Source organism: Ostrea edulis, chromosome 6 (genome assembly GCF_947568905.1).
Source record: "Ostrea edulis chromosome 6, xbOstEdul1.1, whole genome shotgun sequence".
Taxonomy (NCBI): Eukaryota; Metazoa; Mollusca; class Bivalvia; order Ostreida; family Ostreidae; genus Ostrea; species Ostrea edulis.
The window spans coordinates 6111314-6123825 of NC_079169.1; positions in this window are offsets into that span (position 1 = coordinate 6111314).

Sequence of the window (12512 nt, forward strand, 5' to 3'; positions counted from 1 at the left end):
ATGAACTCAAGTTTGAAAATACACATGGCTTATAGGAGTTATGAGATTGGTCACTGTTCGTTATCTTCAACTTTCATGTAATAGAATATATGTACATTTACCATTGTAAAACAAACATGTCACCAATCATCAACATACCATTTTCAATGTGACTTTGACATCGTGATCCTGATTGCACAAATATTTCACTTTGAATATAAGTTCTGTAGCTAGCATAGGTTGGAGTGACAATTAACTTTGGTCCGGGCTTCTTGCACACAAAGCAGTATGAATGACTGATACTGGTGCTAGGGATCGCTAAAGTGACAGACGGTGGACTTTTGTCTGGATGCTGTAGGCTTGGTATCTTCAAGGGCGGATAGTATTCATCTGAAACCAAACTCTGGCTTTGAATGGTAGTATTTTTGGTCTTTTTCTTTTTGTAGCAGAGGTGAGAACATCTATAGCAAATCACTGCTGAAGTTGATATATTAAATACGGCAAAATGTTTCTCCAAGATCGTTCTTGTGTCACCATAAACTTTTCTCCTCACTCTTTGAGAATGGCGTCTTTTGCACAGTACACAATTATAATGTTTGGATCCATTCATTCTGAAATAATTTAATGTTTAGATAAATAACATATACACAACTGTATTTTTAAAAAAATGAATATTTATTAAAATCTTATGAAATGTAATTTTTTCTCAAAGTGTCTAAAATGAAAAAAAAAACACCAATTGTTACTATGGTAGTATTGTAATATCTTAGAACATTTACGTTAATTAGTACAGAATCGGGTATGAGAATAACAGACTGCATTTGGTATTTAGAAGCAAATAATTTGGAATTTATTACTTTTTGCATTTTCAAATGTACTTTTTGCGGATTTTTCTTATTGATATCCCCCGAAGATAAAAAAGAATCGAGGAAAACATCCGTTATTATAGTGTGTTATTATTATTATTATTCTTTTCGTTGGAAAACTATTCATTCTGAAGTATTTGCGATTGATTTCAAGAAGTATCAGCTAAACTCAAAATCATAAGAATACATTCACACTACATGGAAGATTATGCTAAAAATATTAAACCTATAAAACAAACCATTAATTTTATAACTTCACAATTACGCATGATTTATCATTTGATGGTTGTTTTTATTTTCCTTTGCAATTATAGCTACATAAATACAAATATACCACAAAACTATTGACCAAAATTGAAAATGTTGTGACTTAAAAATATATTCGCTTGCATTCTAACATATAATACCAGTATATTTTCTATCTGATTGAATAAATCCGAATTTAAAAGTGAAGATGTAAAATAATTATTTCACATTATTTTAATTATTTATTACACTTCTGGTTCGCCTTATCCGACATATGTGACGTCAAGCTACCAAACTTTTTTAGCACCTGGTTTTGAAAATTCGGTGAATCAGCTTTCCTGAGTGGATGTATACTTGTTTGTACATTTCTGTGATGGGATATTTAATTGAATACATATGGAAGTAAGAATGTTTTGCTTTCGTGCTGTGTAACATTCAAATAGATAATTGTTGAGAATGTGCGCAGTGCATTGCTCGTGGAATATTCGTGGGGTTTGCTGCCGTTAGCCACAGGTAAGTGAGACAAAGTTATTTTGTTGTGACCTTTCCTGAACTATATTGATGCGTGTGAATGAAAAATCAAAATAGCAAGGATTTTTATTTCTTTTACATTCCCTGCACCCGCCACTCATTGGTCACGATCAAAGCGTGGCGGGGGAGGGAGCCCGGTCCTACTAAACAGAGTACGCTAGAGTACTTTAGAGTACGCTGGTAAAATTTCATAATTTAATGCAATTTAACTGCTGTTTGTAGGTGTTCTTACTTTAGTTTAACCTTATAAATATATATCTGGAATATATTGTGTTTGTTTTCATTATATTTAGAAAATATTTTGAATTACAGTTTACCGTTTGATCCCAATCAAATTTAACTACATATGTATATAAAGTACCAGCGCATTACACTAAATTTCCCAAGATTATGCCTTAATCTTATTTTTAAAGTATTAAGTCTTTTTTAGTCAACTGAACAGTGAATTCCATGAAAATAAATCATTCAGTGGTATTTAGATTAACATAAAAATGAAATGATTACATATATGAAGATGATTTCTTTGGTGATTGTCGCTGTGGTTTTAAATCAACACTGGATGTGTTTTTAAAGGCCAGCAATTATTCAATTCTAAATAACTATCAATCATACGTAAAATTAATTACTGATGCAATATGTCACATCGCTTAATTCTTTCTCCAAACAAAATAGTAATAATCGGGATCGTGATGCCATAAATCGTCAATAACTTTAATGTAACAGTTGTTTTCTGGTCAAAATATCGCTAAAAAAGCAAATACTTTTGATAAATTTTGCAATCTTATTTTGTAATCATGTTTATTTAAGTGGTATACATACAAATAAACAATTAAATTGCATTAAATTATGAAATTTTACTAGCGTACTCTATAGTACTCTATAGTACTCTGTTTAGTAGGACCCGAGGGAGCCAGACTTTTTTTTCAATAAAACGATAGGGAACCAGCCAAGTATTTGTAAACAAACACACACAGCATATATATACTACTATGTCAAGAGTTTAGTCATAATAAATTTTATTAAATTTGTTTAATCATGTTTACGAAAGGTATTATCAATAACATTTATAGAACTATGCAAGTTGGCCACATATATATACAGTATGATGCAATAAGTATTCGTACAAAATGGCGTCGTGTTTACATTCGCGACGGAATTTGGTCAGAATAAAAATGTAGGTACATGTATGCCGTTTCTAAAATTAATAAAACGAACTAAACTTATCTAATACTTTGTCAAATGTCCTTTCAACCTTATAACACTCAATAATCTTCGAGGAATCGATCGATATAGGCTTCTAACATAGTCTACCGTGATCCCTGTCCAGATGTCCTGAATCTCTCGGAAGAGGTCATCCCTACTCCCGATCCTCCCAACTCGTATCTGAAGTTTTCTTTTTAACAGCAACTACAGACTCTCGATGATATTGAGATCTGGACTCTGTGCTAGCCAACTCATGGTGGTTATATTGTTTCTGTGAAGAAATTCCTGGGTACTTATAGCCCGATGTACCGGAGCGTCGTCCTGCTGAAATATGTAATTTTCAGCGGGGAAATGACGGACTATAACTGACTATAAGTTCTCATTAATGATATCCTGATATTTCTCAGTAGTGCTGTATAGTGCACCGAAAATTTCAGTGCACCGCGATTCATACCATTCAATTCGATGCACCGATTACAAATTCCGGATTTCGGTTCGGTTCGATTTAGGTTTTACATACACCAAAACAACAAATATGGCGTCCCAGTGATATTTAAAACTTGTGGTTTTTTATACAAAAGAGATTTAAATCACTACTGTGTTGAGAGTTAGCATTTTCACCATTCAGATACCAACAGAATATGGTCCATATAAGATCATTGCAGTTTATCTTTACATGACATATATAGCATTTCTGTCAGTGGTGGAGTGAAATCAACATCGTAGGTAATGACACAGATTTGACAGTTAATAAGAGAAGTAAATCAATAAAGGAGAGATTTTCAAAGACTCTCAATTGATAGAATTGTTGAATTTTTACATATCAATGAAAACGATATCATATACATTTTAGATTCCCTATAGATTTGTTTAATAATCTAAAATATGTACAGCACATTAATATAACAAATTTTGATAGACTGTCAGTGTTTTCTTTCTTCTATCAAAGTTATAAATAGATATGATGTTTACAAATGACGACATATAGTTATATAACTTGAGTAGAATCAAATCAAATATGCTGCTCATTAAAATTGTCAATTTTTATGCTGTCATTAGATAAATTGGACCTAACATAAACCGAATCGAAAATAACCGAATCGTGCTGTTCTGAATCGAAACCGAACCGAATCGAGCTAACCCTGAATCGTCCCAGCCCTATTTCTTAGCGTTTATATTGCCATTCACAGACGTGATAGTCCCCACACCTTCCCATGACACACACCCCCAAATCATCACTTCATAACATGGCTTACTTTGTCGTGGTGTCACTAAATTAGGCCGCCATTCCTCATCCTTTTTGCGCCACACATACACACGGGAATCATGTCCTATCATGATTTTAGATTCGTCCGAAAAAATAACTCTGTTCCAATAGTTTTCTACCGTTAATCGTCTCTTTTCCCTGCATCAAGACAATCTTTTCTTCCTGTTAACTTCCTTCACAACCACTTTCTTCTTAGACACTCGCCTCGAGAAACCATGCTTATGGAGATAAAGCTGCATGGTACGTTTGGCAACAGGTTGGTCCACATTTTCATTAAAGCTGTTCGTAATATCTAGCAAACTTTGCCTTCTGTTCGTCTTGACCAACCTTTTCAATCATCGGTAATGACGATCTGTCACTTTTGGAAGCAGGCCGCTTCGTTTGGTGTTTTCCACCAAACCTCTCTGTTCAATACGTTTTTTCACGCTTGAAATCGTCGTATGAGGAATTCCTAACAGCCCTGACACTTTCCGATTAGAATTTCCCCGGTCTAAGAGATTCCATATAACGTTCTTTACATCGCTTGATAACTCTTTCCCCTTTTTACCCATCTCGCTTTCACTTGTATATTTCCGGAAATATAGCAGACGATAACAAAACCATGCGACACATGGAATGTCACATGACTAAACAATGTTATAAATAACTAGCGGAATCCCGACGCTATTTAAAAACTATTATACTCCGTTAAATCTATTGGCTGCAAGCGCGAATGTAAACACGCCGCCATTTTGTACGAATACTTATTGCATTATACTGTACATGTAAACATCAGCGCCGATCATGATTTTCGACCGTCTGCAGACCTGTCTGAATGAATCTTATTGTGATTTTCCGGTAAATATGGTGGAAATAGCTATTACGTAAGTTGCTTGGCAACGCTTTTCAAGGTTCTGTTAATGGATTTATTGTTCACACTTGACATCTAGTTTGTAATTATTCTAGTATTTATTTCAAGTCAAGAACTTGAAAAATAAAGAACATTTAGGCTTTATTACCATTGCAACCGTACCTAGTTCTTTGTCAAATCGAAATGGTGGCAGAATATGATCAACTACATATGGCGTCTAACAATCCTTCAAAATATGAACAGAATCCTTCGAGCGTTTTCCAAGGAATTGCGTCCACAAAGTCAAGCGTGACGGACGGACACCCGTATTTCCAAGTCCCCCTTCCGCGTTGCGGCGGGGGACAGAAATCGGTAAACGCAGTCATGGACATCGTTCATGTAAAAAACCAGATATACACGATGTCACACGTGATTCACTTTTACCTTACGTCAACAGACAATTAATGTCTCTTCAGTGAAGCCGAACACAGACCATCTTATACATATTTCACTTTCGTATTCTTGTTCTTATTTCAACTATAGTCCAGCTGGACATCTCTGGTGATGTTGATATTGACCTGACTGGTGATGTTGATATTGTTGGAAATGGGGACCTGAAATCACTTATTTTTAAAGGTCCCAAATTCAGAGAACATCGACGGTCTTTCAATTGGCGACAGAACTTCATCATCTATTATGAATTCGTTCGATGATTATGCCAGACGATGGACTACATATGGAAAAGAACTAGAGTACCGCCAACAGTACAAATGATGTACTGTCTATGTAATATTTTCACTTGACATAAGGTGTATGTGTACCAAGTTTGATAGTCCTAGCACCAACGGCTCGGTCTGTATCCTGCTACTATGACCTTGAAAAACAATATGCATCCTCCACCTGGCATGAGGTGTATGTGTACCACATATGACGGTCCTAGCCAAAACAGGTCGGTCTTTATACTTCGTACAAGCTTTTCCTACTATGTGATGATGCGACGTTGGCCTTGAAAAATAATAGGCACATTCCTTTCATCATGGTGATCAAATGTACTAAGTTGTAATATCCTGGAACTTATGGTTTGGTTTGCATCCTGCTTACAAGATTCTCCTACTTATACTGGGGCCTTGACCTATGACCTTAAAAAAGAAAAGGTTTCCGCCATATGGCATGAGGAGCATGTGTACCGGATTTGATAGTCCTAGCCAAATAGTTCAGTCTGCATTCTGCCTACAAGGTTTACCTATTAACTGATACTACGACCTTGACCTTGAAAAATAATAAGCATCTTCCTCTAACCATGTGATAAAATGTACCAAGTTGCAATACTCTAATGCTTACGGTTCGGTTTCTATCCTGCCTACAAGGTTTTCCTACTAAGTAATACTACGACCTTGACCTTTGATTTCTGACCTTAAAAACATTAGATATCTTCTTCTCATCATGGTGATATATCAAATATACCAAATTGTAATATCCTGAAGTTTACGGTTCGGTTTGCATCCTGTCCACAATATACTCCTAGTAATAAATACCACGACCTTGACCTTTGACTTCTGACCTTAAAAACAATCGACATCTTCCTCTCATCATGGTAATGAAATATACTAAGTTGTAATATCCTGGAGCTTACAGTTCGGTCTGTATCCTGTCCACAAGATCCGGACAGAAAGACGGAGGACGCTATACCATAATACGTCCCGTCTTCGACGAGCGTATGGAAACTTAATACTTTGTCAGAATAGAATAAAAGTATAAGAGGAATATTAAAATCACGAATTAGACACATCAAAACTAAAGTGCGTACCATTTATCATTCTGTGTTTGGTAAGCCAGAAGTGATAAAAGAATAAGATAAGTTACACGAGGGATATGATTTGGTTCCAGCTGAGAAAACTTGTAACAACATTGTCTTTGTTTGTAAAGCTAACTATTACAATTGTGTTTAAACGAACTCGGCACTAATCCCACATTTGGTAATCCTACTTATACTCCAACTGCCTTTTCAAAGGATGAATTTCTTCAAAATCATGCTTGAGTTTTAAACACATTTCATATCCCAGTCAGTGGGACGCATGAATATAAGTTACTGAACCTTTACTGGATTCCTAAACTTCACAAAAATCCTTAAAAACAGAGGTACATTACTGGATCCAGTAAATGTTTTATCAAACCCCTATCTTTGGTTCTTACGAAAATATTAACAGCTGTGAAGGGGAAACTTCAATTAATATCCTAGAAATGGTGAAAATCAAATGTGTATTCTGAAAAATTCTGAAGAACGTTTAGGATTTCTCAAATCACTACCCTCAAATCAGAGGACTTGCAACATTTTACATGAGCATTCATCAGGATAAACAAGAGATACTGTGAGCAATGCTCACTAAGAATACCCCCGCTTACCCCAATCTCCCAAAGGGTGTTGTTAATAGGTATAAATTACCTCTTTCCTGAGTGTAAAAATATAGTATGCCTTTGTAGAAGAAAATGGAAGTTATAGTCCAAACATAAATCCATGGCATAAATCTATAATTTTGACCTTGAGATCAAAGGTCAAGGTCATAAAGAGTCATGAATGTACATGACACATAGTCTCATGGTGATACACCCATGTCTTATGGTATGACTATGTCAAGGTCATAAAGAGGTCATGAATGTACATGACACATAGTCTCATGGTGATACACCCATGTCTTATGGTATGACTATGTCAAAACCCTATAATCAATTTTGACCTTGAGGTCAAAGTTCAAGGTCATATAGAGGTCATGAAGGTACCCGACACATTTTCTCATGGCGATACACTCATGTGTCAAATATGGTATGCCTATGTCAAAGAACAAAGAAGTCATGGCCCTTATATGAATCCATTGCAAAAACCTTTAATTTTGACCTTGAGGTCAAGGTCATATGAAGGTCATGAAGGTACTCGACACATTGTCTCATGGTGATCCACCGGTGTGCCAAATATGGTATGCCTAAGTCAAAGAACAAAGAAGTTATGGCCCGGACACGAATCTGCACAGACAGACAGACGGACGGACAAACAGACAGTGATTCCTATATAACCCCCCCCCCCCCCCCCCCCCCCCCCCCCCGAACGAATCATAGACAGTTACTTCATCAACAAAAATGGAAAATGAAAATATTCATATCTAGTGATGAGTCATTCAAAAACTTTCTTGTAAACACCACTCTGTTTTTACGCACAAGTACCCCGACGTTGATATTAACAATACAACGTTACATATAACCTGTCATTGGGTAGAATGCTGTCTGACGTGTTTCATATTCATAGTTAAGCCGTACTTGGAAAAGTGATTCTGACTACGGATTACTTTTTAGCTCACCTGAACCGAAGGTTCGAGTGAGCTTTTCTGATAACATATTGTCCGTTGTCCGTCTGTCTGTAAACTTTTCACATTTTCGATTTCTTCTCCAGAACCACTGGACCAATTTCAACCAAACATGGCCAAAAGCATCCTTGGGTGAAGGGCTTTCAAGTTTGTTCTAATGAAGGGCCATGTCCCTTTCAAAGGGGAGATAATCACAAAAATAGGGTGGGGTCATTTAAAAATCTTCTTCTCAAGAACCACTGAGCCAGAAAAGCTGATATTTACATGAAAGCTTCCTGACATAATGCAGATTCAAGTTTGTTCAAATCATGGGCCCCGGGGGTTGGATGGGGCCACAATAGGGGATCAAGGTTTTACATACAAATATATAGAAAAAATCTTTAAAAATCTTCTTAACAACCACTGAGCAAGAAAAGCTGATTTTTACATGAAAACTTTCTGACATAGTGCAGATTCAAGTTTGTTCAAATCATGGCCCCCGGGGATAGGATGGGGTCCCAAGGGGGGATCAAAGTTTTACATACAAATATATAGGGAAAAACTTTAAAAATCTTCATCTCAAGAACCACTAAGCCAGAAAAGCTGAGATTTACATGAAAGCTTCTTGACATAATGTAGATTCAAGTTTGTTCAAATCATGGCCCCCGGAGGTTGGATGGGGCCACAATAGGGGATCAAAGCTTTGCATACAAATATATAGGAAAAATCTTTAAAAATCTTCTTCTCAAGAACCACTGAGCCAGAAAAGCTGATTTTTACATGAAAACTTTCTGATATAGTGCAGATTCAAGTTTGTTCAAATCATGGCCCCCGGTGGTAGGATGGGGCCACAAGGGGGATCAAAGTTTTACATACAAATATATAGTTAAAATATTCTTCTCAATAACCACTGGGTCAGAAAAGCTGATATTTACAAGAAAACTTTCTGACATAGTGCAGATTCAAGTTTGTTCAAATCATGGCCCCCGGTGAGTAGGATGGGGCCACAAGTGGGGGGGGGGGTGTCAAAGTTTTACATACAAATATAGGGAAAAGCTTTAAAAATCTTCTTCTCAAGAACCATTGGGCCAAAGAAGTTGACATTTACAAGAAAGCTTTCTGACGTAGTGTAGATTCAAGTTTGCAAAAATCTTGGCCTCCAGGGGTAGTTGGGGCCATAATAGGGACTAAGGTTTTACATGCAAATATATATGGAAAGTCTTCAGATATGGGCCAAGGTGACTCAGGTGAGCGATGTGGCCCATGGGCCTCTTTGTTTAGTACTCCGTTTACCTGATCAAGATATTGGGCTCGCGGCGGATGTAACCGGCCTACAGGGGATGCTTACTCCTTCTAGACACCTGATCCCACTCTGGTTGATTGCTGTTCGTTCACTTCATCTTTCTTTCATACTGGAGTTCAATATCTTTGTAGTCTTAGGTCTGATGGAATTTCCCATGGGCGCGAATCGTGTTCATTCATTAACTCAGCTGTTTTATTTTCTTATGTGGCAGAATTTATTCAAAAGTTTCTACATAAGAAGAAAACATCTTTTGATGTGGCCTTCAACTCGACATTTAGAAATATCGACATTTCATCTTTTTAACGCTTATCATTTTCATTCAAATGTCGATTCTATATATCCCAGGAAACTCGAAAGACACCACATTGTCTGTCTTCCATATCTGCTTCGTACTTAGATATTGTATTGAAAATGGATGTTAACGGCAAACTAATAACTCAACTTTATGACAAACGGAATGACTTCAGCTTCCACATCGTCAACTTCTTATATTCATGTATCAATATTCTATTATAACCTGTATATGGTGTCAATGTCTCTCACCCGATTCGATACGTCAGAGGTTGTTCTGCATATGATCACTTTTTAGCTCACCTGAACCGAAGGTTCAAGTGAGCTATTTTGATCACATTTTGTCCGGCGTCCGTCTGTCTGTCTGTAAACTTTTCACATTTTCGACTTCTTCTCCAGAACCACTGGGCCAATTTCAACCAAACTTGGCCAAAAGCATCCTTGGGTAAAGGGCTTTCAAGTTTGTTCAAATGAAGGGCCATGTCCCTTTCAAAGGGGAGATAATCACAAAAATGCAAAAATAGGGTGGGGTCATTTAAAAATCTTCTTTTCAAGAACCACTGGGCCAGAAGAGCTGAAATTTACCTGAAAGCTTTCTGACATATTGCAGATTCAAGTTTGTTCAAATCATGGCCCCCGGGGATAGGATGGGGCCCCAAGGGGGGATCAAAGTTTTGCACACAAATATATAGGGAAAAACTTTAAAAATCTTCTTCTCAAGAACCACTAAGCCAGAAAAGCTGAGATTTACAAGAAAGCTTCCTGACATAATGTAGATTCAAGTTTGTTCAAATCATGAGCCCCGGGGGTTGGATGGGGCCACAATAGGGGATCAAAGTTTTACATACAAATATATATGACAAATCTTTAAAAATCTTCATCTCAAGAACCACTAAGCCAGAAAAGCTGATTTTTACATGAAAACTTTCTGACATAGTGCAGATTCAAGTTTGTTCAAATCATGGCCCTCGGGGGTAGGATGGGCCACAAGGGGGGATCAAAGTTTTACATACAAATATATAGGGAAAAACTTTAAAAATCTTCTTCTCAAGAACCACTAAGCCAGAAAAGCTGAGATTTACATGAAAGCTTCCTGACATAATGCAGATTCAAGTTTGTTCAAATCATGAGCTCCGGGGGTTGGATGCCCGGGGCCACAAGGGGGATCAAAGTTTTACATACAAATATATAGGAAAAATCTTTATCTCAATAACTACTGAGTCAGAAAAGCTGATATTTACAAGAAAACTTTCTGACATAGTGCAGATTCAAGTTTGTTCGAATCATGCCCCCCCCCCCCCCGGGGGGTAGGATGGGGCCACAAGTGGGGGGTCAAAGTTTTACATACAAATATAGGAAAAAGCTTTAAAAATCTTCTTCTCAAGAACCATTGGGCCAAAGAAGTTGACATTTACATGAAAGCTTTCTGACATAGTGTAGATTCAAATTTGCAAAAGGTAGTTTGGGCCATAATAGGGACTAAGGTTTTACATGCAAATATATATGGAAAGTCTTCAGATATGGGCCAAGGTGACTCAGGTGAGCGATGTGGCCCATGGGCCTCTTGTTTAATCGATGTAGGCTACTGACATACAAGTTGATGTTACAGGGGTTTGAACAGTCTCGTTTGTTTTTTGTTTTTGGTTGGGTTTTTTTTCATATTCTATGGTCGTCATAACGATATAGCTTGCCAATACAACCTATCATTGCGTCAAATGCTGTCTGACATGTTTCATACCAATTGTTAGGCCGTTCTGTTTACCTAATCAAGATATAGGGCCCACGGCGGGTGTTACCGGTGGACAGAGAATACTTACTCCTCCTAGGCAACTGATTTTCAGGGGTGCGTTTTCGCCCAAATCTTCATTTTTATTCCTTGCAGAAGTTATGAGATTGATGACTGTTCGTTATCTTTACCTTTGTATGGTACAGTGTACATGAAGTATAGTGATGTAATAGTGAACTACAGGGTTCTACACAAACCACATGTTTAAATGAGATTTATTTTAATTCAATAAAGTCTCTCTTTTTCGTAATAAAGATATTCTCTTGCAGAACTGTAGCTCTCTGACAAAAATATTGGGACAGATCAGAGAGCTACAGATCCACCCCTAGTAATAAAATTATATTGCTTTATATCGCTATATCTTGCATCGCCATTTCATAGATATAATATCCAAAAAAAATCCTAACATATTTTCCTATTATACGTGTGTCCAAACATACCTTCAAATATACATTAGAGCTCCATACGATCCCAAAACGCACAGCTTTTACTGATTTCGTTTGTTGACGTAGCCCTGTTAGGTAGTCAGTCAATTCGAATCCCGGTTCATTTCCATACTAACACTAATAACGTCTGAATGTGAACAAATATTTATATATATATTAGTTAAAAAATTATCCCAGTTTGGTTAAATAATAATTATTCAAATAGGTAAACGCACGGCTACGCGGCTTTTATTAGTCAGGCGCGGCCCCATCCTGTCACACGAACGTAAGGGACTAGACTCGGGTTTTTTAAAAGCTTATTCTACCTGTATATAACTACATTTCTTTTTTCAATTTCTATTAGTGTTTCTGATAAATGAAGAACAAATACATAACTTGTAACGAATATTGTGAATAGATACCAATAGCAACAGGGTTTGAATTGACTGAC